The following is a 14,599-nucleotide window of genomic DNA, read 5'->3' as shown; positions in this document are numbered from 1 at the left end:
TGCTGCATTTAGTTGATACATTCAGTTGATTTAGTTGATTTTTCAGCAGCATCTATGGACTATTAGCAACTATTGCATCAATTCTAACAGCTGTCTAATGAAACTCAGGGATTCTGCTCAGCAGGGACAATGATAACAAATGTATCAATTTAAAACAGTTAGGGTGGTTGCAGACGGGGAGTTTAGTCGCCCAGCAACAAATCTTCTCTACTGCAGACGACTAATCTCCCAAAATGCCTTCCCGCCGGCAAGAATACGAATCGTCGGCGGGATGACAAACGAATCACTTCGGATTTCCGAAGTTGCCTCACGAGGCTGGGCGACTAATCTCTCCATGTGCCACCACCCTTAAAGAGTCGGCGATCCCTCTCCCAGAGCTGTTTAAGAAGGTGAAAAATTAAACTTTACTCTTCAATATAAGAAAAATGTTCACAGATAGAAAATAGAAAGTAATCGGAAAAAGTCTTTATTTCTGGTGAACTGTCTGAAACCAACTGAACTGAAAGAAGTGCTTGAAGGTGAACAACCCCTTTAACTGGCCCCTGAGAACATTGGCCCTACTGTGTGTGTATGTAATAGGTGACTCAAGCTGGATTCGAACGATCGGACTTCCCCATCTCCAGACCTGCCACTAACCTTCAGTTTAAATAAAGTAGTAAAAGAAGAGATCAGCTGATGTTCTGCCCCTGCAGCAATCGTTTGAAAGTTTATGTCCAACAAAGCTGGTGACAGTCTCCCTCTGAAAATCCTCAGATCGGCAATACATGTAGAGATATGATCTGCAGCTGACAGAAATCTTTTAACCTGTCCGATCCTCCAAAAGACCAATCTCCATGGGATGAAAAATGTCGGGACTCTCCACACACGGTCCGAAAATAGTACAAATCGAGGATTCATACGATCGGATCTTTGAGTCTATGCCCAGCTTTAGACTGAGAGCTCCACTTAGATAGGAACTGACATATAATCTCTGTAAAGTGCTGTTTAAATGTGTGCTATATAAATAACAAAATACTATAATACAATTTCTGTTTTGATTTAACTACTAATAACATAACATATATATATATCAATAGCCTGGGGAAATCTTGTGTACTCTTTGTGGTATGTGACAAGTGAAGCGATTTTCCTGCCATTTACTTACATTAGCATCTGGCACACATCCTATAGATGTTAGTCCTTTTCATTTTGATTATTCCATTGAACCGTTATGCGGTTTTATGGTTCTCACATGCGATTTTTAAAGAGCTGAGATTACATTTACATCCTCGGCGGTTTGTAATAGTAGCTTTAGAAGGTATTAATGCCCTATGGCCATTTCCTCTCCCCACACAATACTTTCATTTCTTTAGTATTATTATAGGGATTCAATTGATTAGAGAGATCTGGTCTTTCCAATGGACTTCTGTATTTTCACATAAACGTTTGTTTCTGGACTACAGATAGGGTTGCCACCCAGCCGGTATTTTACCGGTCTAGCCAGGGCCGGTATTACAAATTTACCGGCAATGTAGCTGCTGGTAAATTTGTAATACACCTAACAAAAGCCTGTGGCCTGCCAGAGTCTGGTGAAAACTCACCTGCTTGATGCCGGCTTCTGGCCTATCGCATGCCGTGGCTCTGCCCTTTTGGTGTCACAATCCGCCCCTTTTGATGTAACGGCCCACCATTGCCTGGTGGAAATTTTATTAAAAGTTGGCAACCCTAACTACAGACCCAACAGCACTCTTATATGCATAGATATATTTTAAGCTAATGACTGACCAACTGCAAGCATGCAGGCTGTTTGCATTATAGTTCAGTAGAAACTGGGAATCCAAACTGTACCTGAAGCCCTCCAGAATTTGTTGAGCTACAATTCCAGCATCACTCCAACAGTCAGCAAATAATAAATCTTCGCTGCTGCGGGCGACTTATCTCCGTGACATGCCTTCACACCAGCAAGAATGTAAATAACCAGTGGGATGGCATTCGCGTCACTTCCTTTTCAAAAGCAAGGAAACTTCAGGAGATTTCGGAAAATAAATTGGCGTGAAAACATCCCACCGATGATTCACATTCTTGCTCGTGGGAAGGCATTTCGGGGAGATTAGTCGCCCACAGCAGCAAAGATTTAATCTGCCCATGTGCCCTCAGCCTAATTTGATATGGAGGGTTGTTGGCTGTCCATATCTGCTCTACAGTACTGTGTATTTAAAGGAACAGTAACACCAAAAAAATGAAAGTACTTTAAGGCCCGGAAACAAATGTGGTTTTTGGGCGTGGTCCGCACCGTGGTTATTAAAAAACTACCGACATGTAACTACGGTTAGTGCTACACAAGCTTAGGCAATGGCACATTACGCTAGTGTATTTACCCTGTGGCCAGCTTTTGTAAAAACCATGGCGCAGATATAGCCAAAAAAACGCATGTGTGTCTGGGGGCTAATGGAAACATAACTATAGTTTATATAAACAAGTTGCTGTGTAACGATGGGGGCAGCTATTCAAGCAAAGGATAGACAGTAGATAAGAGATAAATTCCAAAGAATTTCATTGTATACTAAAGAGCTTTATCTGTTATCAGTTGTGCAAACTATAGTAGAGATACTAAAGCAAATACACAATTTTATCAGTACAGGGCAACAGTACATTACATTTTAATTTTAAATTTTCAATACTTTAAATGCTTTCATTTTTTTTGTGTTACTATTCCTTTAAGCAATTTGTGCTAGTCAACTTCCAGGCTTTTCCGAACTCACATCTTCAGAATATCACAACCAAAATCATATTTTAACTGATTTAATCAGAACAACTGTAATGCAAAACTTTCTGACTTTCAGGGAGTTATTTACTAAAATGCAAACATTTTCTTAAAACCACTTAGCCAAAAAACTTGTGCACATTTTTACCATATTTATCAAAAAATGTACTTGATAAAATCTCAATAAAATCTTTTAAAAATCCAAATTATACCACTTTCTTCAGATTTGATGCCCAAAAGCGCAGATTTTTTCAGAGTAAACCACCAAAAAACATAAATTCTTTGGATTATTGTGCGAAACCATAAGCGCAGATCATGATATCTTCCAGTTGTAAATGGGAAATCTGCCATTGATTTCTACATGACCTCAGCAGGTTTGAGTTGGAGTATTTTTTTATTCAGACTTTTAACAGCATCGGGGTTTAATAACGTTTTTTTTTTCATCCAAAAAAATGTTTTCCCCTTTAAAACTCAGAACAGAAAAAATCTGACTCTAATAAATAACCCCCTAAAAGTATCAAGAGCTCCTGTCATTTATATCAGAGCAAAGGGAAACATGAGCCAGGCTGGTCTTACTGCTTCAGAAACCCTAATGTACATTATTGTTGAAGGATGGAGTTATAAGGTTGTTTAGCTAAAGATGGCCATAACTGAACCACATTGGTTGCCCCTCCAGACTGAGTTGGCAGCTTATTGGACCAGATATAGAGGACACAATTATGGGCCTTCCTGGCTTGGTATGGGATCAGGAAGAAGTCCTGATGGTTGGGGATTGCTACAGTGCCCCATTGCAGTCCTCACCAAATGGGAAATGCATCGATTTCTCTGTAAATCCAGTTGTCAGCCCGGGGGTATGAGTAACATGTCCAAAAAAGCCTTGCATAAATACTTTTAGAATAAATCATCTCTCTGTGTATGCCAAGTTTTGGGCCATGGAATGTTTGGCCACACCAGCAAAGATCCAAAGATCAAATCAAAGCATAGCTTAATTTCTCATGTTTCGGAACATTAGGGTAAGGGCACAGCTAAGATTCGGGGAGATTTAGTCGACCAGGTGATAAATCGCCTCTTTTTTGGGCGACTAATCCCCCGAAAAGCTTTCCCGCTGGCTAGAATTGAAATCGCCGGCGGGAGGGCACTCAAAACTTCAGGCGACTTCGGAAAACAAAGCATTCGATTCTAGCCAATGGGAAGGCTTTTCGGGGAGATTAGTCGCCCGAAGAAGAGGCGATTTGTTGCCTGGCTACTAAATCTCCCAGAATCTTAGCGTGTGCTCTTACCCTTACACGTCACATAGTGGATTCACTGCCACTTTACTTAAAGTTATTACAAAGCAAATTATAATCACTTCCCCTACAGATAGCTCCTCAAATTAAAAAAGAAAGCAAAACAACCGATTTGAAAGTGTATCTATTGATTGAGTCGACACGTTACACAAAGAACAATAGAGGCTCAATTAACCTTTTGCACTCAGAGGGTTTAAGCTAATTATTGACTAAAATGCGGAAATATTAAGTGATTTCCCAAGCGACACAAAGCATGGCATCAAATCAAATCATGCTACTTCACTTTGCAAAATGATTACTACAAATAATTGTAATTATTCAATTGCATGCTTGTTTATTTGGACACAATTCAAATTTGTTTTGTTAAATGGGTAAAATGGGCACATTTATATTCCTGCCTGTTTTATAAAATGTAAGTGAGGTCACAGGTGATATAGTTTTATGGTTTTTCATCATTCACAAATGGAGAGGTATTTAAAGTCTTTGGAAATACCTCTATTATGTTAAACCTTTAACTGCATAGGTGTTACAGAACTACCACAAGCATTGCTTCTCAATTACCCAAGCCAAGAACCACAGAGTATATGTCTCTGGGTAGGCTATAGTAAGGTACTTTTGTCCAGACATGCTCCTTATACTTCTGTATAGTAGTGCTAAGTACCAGTGTGTGCCTCTTCTACTGAATCATGCACAATTGTGCCTATTGAACTGTGGAACCCTGGCACTACTTCCACCCTGAACGTGGCATAATTTCAGGGTTCCTACAGCAGATTGCCTCAATAGGTGCTGCAGACCTACATCAAAGGGAAGACACACCTAGGGGCAGATTTACTAAGCTCGAGTGAACAGTTTGAATCCAAAAATATTCGAATTTCGAAGTAATTTTTTGGGTACATAGAAATTGGTCAAATTCGGTTGAATTCGATCGAATCGAATGAAGTAAATGGGAAATGAAGTAAAAACCATTCGACCATTTGATAATCGAAGTACTGTCTCTTTAAAAAATCCTTAGACTCAATACTTCGCCAAATAAAAGCTACCGAATTGAATGTTAGCCTATGGGGACATTGTAGATAGGTTTTGGGCACTTTTTATGATCGAATAAAAATCATTTGATCGATCGCTTAAAATCGTTCGAATCCTTCGATTCCAGTGATTTTATCGTTTGTTCGAACGATTTTTATTCGATCGTTCGATCGAACATTTTTCACTAAAATCCTTCTAATTCGATATTCGAATTCGAAGAATTTTACTTCGAGGGTCGAATTCAGGGGTTTTTTAACCCTCGAAATTCGACCCTTGATAAATCTGCCCCCTAGTAATTGCAACACTGAGCACCAGCAATGATACATTTCTGTCTCTGAGAATGCGTCGAACACAATTGCAGCATACACAATTCCCAAGCAGATGCAATAATGCTGGAATTCTGCCAAAAACTGCTATGTTATGGTTAAGGATAAAGACATAAAGAGCTACTAGTAGCAGTTCTAAAATTCCCAAAAATACCCATGGACAATACAGATAATTGCCTCTGCTGAAACATGCATTTTGTCTTAGCCAGGCTCAGATTTGTCGAAAAGTCACCAAGGCCGGGCTTATGGAGGCAGGATTTTAGGGGATGGCATGCGGCCCAACCACACCCACATTGATTCAGAAAAATTGGGGATGCGCAGGAGATAAAATCGTTTTTTAAATTTCCTGTGCAGCAATCCCCATTGCTCCAGTCCCAATTATGAAAATTTGCACAAATAAAAGGGAGGGGACAGGGCGACAAACATTAGTGGGCCTAGGGGCACACACTATGTAAATGCGGCGCTGGTCTTAGCAAAGCCAATTATCACTGTAGTAGACAAGTAACTGCTTCTAGTAGCTCTGTGTGTCTTCACCCTAAAAATCATTTGTGTCTGAAAATTGTACTTACTGTCCTTAATGACCCTTTATTGTTTGTACTGTAGCTTATATTTTCAATGAAGTATGTGGCAGAAGACAAAAGACCTCACAATGCCCCATGCAGTGTTCAAAGTGCAGAAAAGACTTCAATCTGCTTTTTATTTTTTTGCATCACACTGGATAAGTTATGTAAAAAATGGCTGCAGGCCTCTGTGATCCCTTTCAGAGCACAGATCGATCACTGACTAATTTAGTCAGTGTTCAATCTAAGAAGAGCTGGAGGGAAGCATATAGGTGTTTCCAAGGCTGGAATTAGGTGTAGGCAGAAGAGGAGGTGCTGGGCAGGTACCTTTTGAAGAGTCTTCTCCCTAGTCTGGGCTCTCTTGCCCTGTGCCACTCATACTTGCTTCTCACCGAGTGCTCCCTCCCTGCAACATCACATGTGCCGGGGAGGGAGTGAGGTGGTCTTTTGGGTTGCCTAAGTCACTTGGTCAGCTTTGCCAACCTCTGGGTATAGCCCCAACTCGCACCCTATCCTCCCCCAACTTGCACGATTTACACTTGCATGAGCATCAAGAGATGCAAACTGCACCAGGGGGCCGTGTCCTTACCACCTGCTTTAAGGCAGAGCTCTAGAATGCTTTGAATCCCCTTACACTTATTCTCTTGTACTTGTGATGTGTACCAAATGACACCCACATGCCATCTACATGCAGCCCCTTTTGTAAGATCCACTGACAGGTGCAAACAGCAGTAGACATATGCAACTTCCACTAGGCAGGTGCTGGGCTTTTGGTCCCTACTTTGATAATGATGAATGAGCCCAACTGTCAACATTTCAAGTTTCACAGTGAAACATATTTTATTCTTCTTCCTTCAGTGATAGGATTAGAGTCTGTATAGCAGAAATTGTGGCATGATCCTAAAATATTAATTATTGCTAAGCAACCATGTAGCTTGGGGAGAAAAGAAAATGGAATGGGACACTGTCATCTTTTGTAGTCATTTCCCTTTTATATTCATCTGGTATGATACGGCACACACATTTGAATAATGATGTGCAGACTGCTCTAATCAACTAGTTTTCCTTAAAAAATGTGACTATTTCACATGCTCTGAGGGCTTGTATTTTAATTTTGTTTATTTTCTTGTCTCGTTAACTCGTAAACAAATCAGATTTAAATTGTTTAACTTTTTCAAAATGAAGCTTTTCCAATATGAATCTCTTGCACTAACCCATGTATTTGGTTTCCAAGTTTTTTTTAAAGTGTTTTCTCTTTTTGAGTGCCTTTAAATGTAGGGAATGCAATAATAGTTTGCACACAAAAATGGGTCTACTGTTTGCAGAGCCAATATGGGGGGGGGGGTAGGAAGTAAAAGGTTTCAGTAAAAAAGGGGTGCAGATTGCCACCAAAGTTTGGGGCTGTACACTAGATGCTAACACCAAAAATATTTTTTTAAATAGTCCAACAGTGGCATCCCCAGGAGGACTCATTATCCAGGAGATGGCAATTTGAATCTACAGCAGTCATCCCTACTTGTTATTCCCTATTATTACTCACATCAACTTGACTGCTTACAGTGCTCATTTGACAGTAGGATTTGTATCTATTTCAGGCTGTTGTAGCCCAGAAAATCCCTTGAAAAAAACCTAAGTGCCATCCCGCCATCCCTAGGATCTCATGTACTGGGATGGCACTGCACTTCACCAGAAATGTCCACATTTATTAACCACGCAATGTTGTCGGTTGGGGGGAAATCAGGTTTGAGAAGCATCAGACACCAATAAAATATGCTGCTACTATTAAACCACTCAGGCATCTGAAGGAACTAGTATGATTGAGACAGAGTGGAGTAGATGTATATCTAATAATACAAAAACTAATAAAATAATACATTGAGTTATCTTCCAAGCTAGTCACTTCTGTCACAAGAGCCTTGGCCGGAGATGAGCTGACTTTTGCTTCATTGCTTTATAACCAGCAGAAAGAGATAAGCAGATAAATTTGCAAATGCAATTGTGTGTACTACTAACCTTAAAACAGTATTGCACCTTGTACCAAATATGGCTCTGTCTGCATTCAGTGAGAGCAGGTTCCCTTGAATCCCCCCCTAGTTTTGCTTGTCATTCAAAAGCACATGCACTTCTGCCTGGGCAATGGTAAAAAAGTCTTACTATTTTTAAAATCTATAACTGGCCATCACAATGGGCTTTTAAATACAATATATTATATGATATAACAAGCTACCTTGAACCATAATTTATTGATAAGTTAGTAGCCTAACAAACACTTTGCTACATTTCAAGCTTTAAGAGGTTTCCATCATTAAAATATTTTGTAGTTTGCCATTTCAAAGCATAAAATAACACAGGTTAGTACTGTATATTGCCAAGATGTAATCCTTTATTGGGATCTTCTGCAAAGCACTATCTGATTCAGCCAGGGATTTTGAAGTGAAACTGCCTGTGCACATCTATTACATCCGTATAAATCCTCCGAAAGCAGCTTAAAATGACCTTATCTCACTAGCAAATATCACAGAAATGGGGTATATATATATATATATATATATATATATATATATATATTTATTTATAGCCATCTAAATATATGTAGCCATTAAAACAGAAATAATTGTATATTGCAGTATTCATGATCATTTTAGTAGTCTTTAGAAAAAAATAACTGTCATCTACTCAGTTTTATAGATGACAAAAATGCAGCCTCTTTAGCATGTTTACCAAAATCTAGATGAATTATGAAAACGCATATTCCAATAAAACTAAATAGATACAAAATGTGCACTTGAGCGTCGCTGGCGAAAATCCAGTTCAGAATCAGACTTTTGGAGCTACAAATCTGCCCTGCGTCCCTATAACACCAGCCTCTTCCAAGCCAAACAAACATACTTTACTTCACTCATTAACTCCCTTTCTAAAAAACCAGCACAACTTTTCTCCACCTATAAAAACACTCTCCTTTCCCCTTCTCCACCCCCTCCATGCACATCTGTCTCTGCTCAAGATATTGCTGAGCACTTCAAAAACAAAATTGACACTATCAGAAGGGACATTACACTACTTAACCCCCCTAGACTTCCACCACCCTCCCTCCACACTCCAAAGTCTCTCCTGTGCTCCTTCACCCCTGTCACTGATGAGGAAGTCTCAAAGCTTTTGGCCTCTTCTCACCTTACCACCTGTTCGCTAGATCCAATTGATCTCTCAGCTGCATTTGACATTGTAGATCACCCTCTGCTCCTCCAGTCCCTCCATTCGCTTGGCCTTCGTGACATAGCCCTGTCCTGGTTCTCTTCTTACATCACCAATCGTTCCTTCAGTGTCTCCTACAACGGAGTAGCATCTTCTCCCCTACCTCTTTCTGTTGGGGTTCCTCAAGGCTCTGTCCTGGGACCATTACTACTCTCCCTCTATACTTCCTCCCTCGGCAAATTAATCAATACGTATGGTTTCCACTACCACCTCTATGCTGACAAAACTCAATCTATCTCTCATCTCCTGATCTCAACCCAGAACTCTCCTCCTGCCTGTCCGCTATCTCTACCTGGATCTCTCAACGCTACCTTAAATTAAACCTCTCTAAAACTGAAATGGTTCTCTTTCCTCCAACTAACACCAGTAACATCCCGGAAGTATCCATCATAGCTAACAATTCCACTATCACCCCCACTCCCCAGGCCCAGTGCCTTGGGGTTATCCTAGATTCTGCCCTGCCATTCACTCCTCATATCCAGTCCCTTATTAAATCATGTCACTTCCACCTAAGGAACATATCCAAAATACGATCATTTATCACCGAAGATGCTGCCACAATTCTTATTCACTCTCTCGTCATATCGCGTCTAGACTTCTGTAACTCTCTTTTAATTGGCCTTCCCCTCCAGAAACTGTCACCTCTCCAGTCCATAATGCTCATACACCTTAGCAACCGCTCCTCTTCTGCCACGCCAATCTGTCAATACCTTTCATACAGGCTCATACACCTTAGCAACCGCTCCTCTTCTGCCACGCCAATCTGTCAATACCTTTCAGAATCAAATTCAAATTAATGACCCTGACATTCAAAGTACTTCATAACTCTGCCCCACCCTACATCTCGGAACTCATCTCTATATACTCACCCAACCGCTTACGACGCTCCTCTACTGTCCTGCTACTCAACTCTTCTCTCATTACCTCCTCACAAGCTCGCATTGAGGACTTTGCACCCCTCCTCTGGAACTCTCTCCCACGGTCTGTCCGACTTTCTCCCAACCTTTCTGCTTTCAAGAAATCTCTTAAAATGCACTTCTTTCGAGAAACCTACCCTCACTCTGCTTAACTACCAAATACAACACCACATACAGTACCACATTTCTCACCCACTTAATTCGATCTTGCCCACACCTTGAGTATTACGCCCTTCCCTTTAGAGTGTATGCTCTTTTGCATAGGGCCTTCCTCACCTTTTGTACCGGTATTGATTGTGATGTATGTAACTCCATATTTTCTATGTATATAATTCATGTGATTTAGTTGTATAATCACATTTACTTTACAGTGCTACGCAATATGTTGGCGCTATATAAATACATGTTAATAATAATAATTCTAATACGAGTAACAAATGGAAGACTTGGAAAATACCATCTCCCAGGGGGTCAACTTTATTTAAAAAAATTCTTACCCATATTGTTTATAATTAGCGAATCCAAAAATTAACTGGTAAAGACAAGTAATGACTAAAGGTGCAAGTGCTCCTCAGAAAGTTGTACCCCTCTTTTGCAGGAAATGCAGGACACCCCTATGCTGCTATTACCGATTATCATACTCTTTATATTTACATGGTGAAATGTCAATGCCATACAGACATACAATGCCAATGACATGCAGCAGTTCAGCTTCTAAGTAAAGGAACAATAACACAATGAGAGTGTTTTAAAGTAATGACAATACCATGTACTGGTGTCCTAAACAGGTAAAACTGATGTGTTTGCTTCAGAAACACTACTATAGTTCATATAAACAAGCTGCTGTGTAACAACTGTGGAAATTGAAAAAAGTCTATATGGCACAGGTTAAAAAGTGGATAATAGATAACACCATTATGTTTTACAGAGCTTATCTGATGTGTAACCTGAGCCTTTTCTCCTTTTGGCTGCCCCCATTGCTACACAGCAGCTTTTTTATATAAACAATAGTAGTGTTTCTGAAGCAAACACAGCAGTTTTACCAGTACAGGGCAACAATATATTATATCTGTGTTTTAAAACACTTTCATTTTTTGATGTTACTGTTCCTTTAAGTGCATCTATACAATTATACAGAAATAATAACCTGCAGTTCAAGTGCCATTGATTTTGTTGCCATTCCTATTGCAATTCGGTCAACTTTTAAATTATGAAGGTTGTCATGGTTTGGCTAACTAAAGGTTGATTCCAGGCCTGTTCATGTCAAGGCTGGTTACATACACAGACATAAAATAGCAAATATATATAAAATAGAAAATATAATGTTAAAACTCCAAAGAGCACAACCTGGGGTTTTGAGGGTTTTGAGCACAACCAGAAGAGAAGAACACTCAGGACTCCAGACACAAGCTTGGGTGTAGCAAGCCCAGAGACTGCAGCAGGAAGAAAATATTAGTGTCGATAGGCATTTCCTTGAACTAAAATTAAACCACAACAAACTTAGAGCATTTCCTTCTGAGACATTACACCTCTTGGTGCTCATTGTCTTTATTGTTTCTGAATCATGTACAATGTGCTGAAATCTAAATTTAAACTGTCCAAAAATGCAGCATGATGCAAATGTGTGATCACATGCAAACCCCACCAAGGTATGTGCCTCTCTAAAGCTGGCCATTGACGCAGAGATCCGATCATACGAATCAACGTACGATCGGACTTTCCCATCTCCCGACCCACCACTAACCATTCAGATCAAAGTCTTACCATTCCGACCAAATAAAGTAGTAAAAGAACAGATCAGCCGATGTTCTGCCCCTACAGCAATCATATAAAAGTTATGTCTGACAAAGTTGGTAACAGTCTCTCACTGAAAATAGTACGATCGGCAATACATGCGGAGATATTATCGGTAGCCGAATTTTCTAGCCTGTCCGATCGACCAAACGACCGATCTCCGCCGGACGAAAAATATCGGGACTCTCCACACACGGTCCGCGTCTATGGCCAGCTTAACTGTGACATCAGCCTCACTTATGTGGTTCCCTAGTAATTCAGATGAGACTCCAAGCTCTACTTTGTTCTTCATCCATCCTTTTTTCAGCATCTATCTCTCTTTGTCTGCACTGCAAGGAATTATGTCTGTGTACTGATTTAAAGGTTCAAAATAAGTTATTGATATATATATATATATATATATATATATATATATATATATATATATATATACACGTAAAGGTTTACAAATTTATACAAATTTAATAACAATTTGATCACGAAAAAATCCCGGAGTTGCTGGTCTTTCTTTACGTATGGATTTCCTTACCATTCACCTTGGTTGAATACAGGAGATGGATTGCTATTACTTACTATTTGGCACAGCACAGGATTTACAAGAAAAGACTAAAAGTTTAATTATGATTAGTGCATAAAACCCCACGTTTCAGCAACACTAGTGAGCCTTCGTTAGGGTACATATATATATATATATATATATATATATATATATATATATATATATATATATATATATATATATAGATAGATATATAGATAGATATATATATATATATATATAAAATAAACAAAAAATTATTGATTACCCCCCCCACCAGAACACTAGTTCACCTCCAGCATTAACAGTGCAACGCAAAGCATTATAAAAGTGTTAAACCAGATTTTAATTATATTATTTCAGCCTGATACCTACATAGCCAAGGGTCTATGTTGCCTTTGAGAAAATTGAAGCCTGTTCTTAAAGGAAAACTATACCCCAAAATGAACACTTAAGCAACAGATAGTTTATATCATATTAAGTGGCATATTAAAGAATCTTACCAAACTGGAATATATATTTAAGTAAATATTGCCCTTTTACATCTCTTGCCTTGAACCACCATTTCGTGATGGTCTCTGTTCTGTCTCAGAGATCACCTGACCAGAAATACTTCAACTCTAACTGTAACAGGAAGAAGTGTCGAAGCAAAAGACACAACGCTGTCTGTTAATTGGCTCATGTGACCTAACATGTATGGTTTGTTGGTATGTTTGTGAGTACAGTGATTCCTACGATCCCAGGGGGCGGCCCTTATTTTTTAAAATGGCAATTTTCTATTTATGATTACCCAATGGCACATACTACTAGAAAAGTATATTATTATGAAAATGGTTTATTTACATGAAGCAGGATTTTACATATGAGCTGTTTTATGCAATATCTTTTCATAGAGACCTACATTGTTTGGGGGTATAGTTTTCCTTTAAGTAGCTACACATCTTTTAGAATAAGGTTTCTACTGTGGAAATACATGATGAATCGTATCCAGCTGAGAGGATGTGCACTAGATTAAAAGAGGAGGTGTGATACGGCTTATCATTCACGTGTGCATCACCCTGGAGCCTTTTCCATTACCACATTCTGTCAAGGCAAGTGCGTTTTCCCATTACTTTGTAAGAGGCCCTTCTTCTGCTCACAGCTTGGCTACAGGTGCATTTCAAGATTTTCATTTTTCCATTTCTTTTTTTTTTTTTTCTGTTGTTTGTTTAAATGGAAATGCGTAGGATTTTTTTTGCCTGCAGCTACCACAATATAAAAAAAAAAATACATGAAAAATAAAGGATAAAAGTACAGTGGAATGGTGCAATATATTAGGTAAAAAGAAATTCACTGGCACACAGGAATATCAGCAGCAGGGCAAACCCTTGCAATTTTATTAATGCAGTGTGCACAATATATCAGGTGCAATATATGTAATATTTCTCTCTCTACCCGTCATGCATCTGGGGGCCTTTATTTTGTCCCCTTTTATTATCAGCAATGTATCAGCTGCACACACAACACAGCTGTCCCAGAACATCAGTGCTTATTGTTTGTTTAAGCTTTCTTTATATAGTCCTTATTTATTAATCAGAGCTTTACAAAAAATCTATGCTCGTGTGGAGGTAGACAACGATAACCTGTTTAGTAGGTATTTCTTAATGCAATTAATTCTGTTTAAATAGAAAAAGGTTATAAATGTGTGGGGCAAAATGCTCATATATGCAAGTCAAAGTAATTTTCGTCTCAAAACAAAATGTATTCAAATAGCTAGGGAAAATTAGACAATAGATCTCATTTGAGAGATTGTGGGCAAAGATGTTCAAATTACTTCTTGTATGACTGATAATCCATCTGGAACTGTTGACTGAATTCATACAGATGTACAGTAATATGACAAAGTTTGGGAACCCCTCTCAGCTTGCATAATAATTGACTCCACTTACAACAAAAAAGATAACAGTGGCATGTCTTTCATTTCCCAGGAACATCTGAGTACTGGGGTGTTTTCTAAAAAAAAATTTTTTTTAGTGAAGTAGTATTCAGTTGTATGAAATTAAATCAAATGGGAAAAACTGGCTATGAAAATATTTGGGTACCCTTGTAATTTTGCAAATCTGAATGCATGTAACTGATCAATACTGATTACTGATCTCACTTTTGATGTTGGTTTTG

This window comes from Xenopus laevis, chromosome 7S (assembly GCF_017654675.1).
Source record: "Xenopus laevis strain J_2021 chromosome 7S, Xenopus_laevis_v10.1, whole genome shotgun sequence".
Lineage (NCBI taxonomy): Eukaryota > Metazoa > Chordata > Amphibia > Anura > Pipidae > Xenopus > Xenopus laevis.
This window is presented reverse-complemented; position numbering follows the sequence as displayed.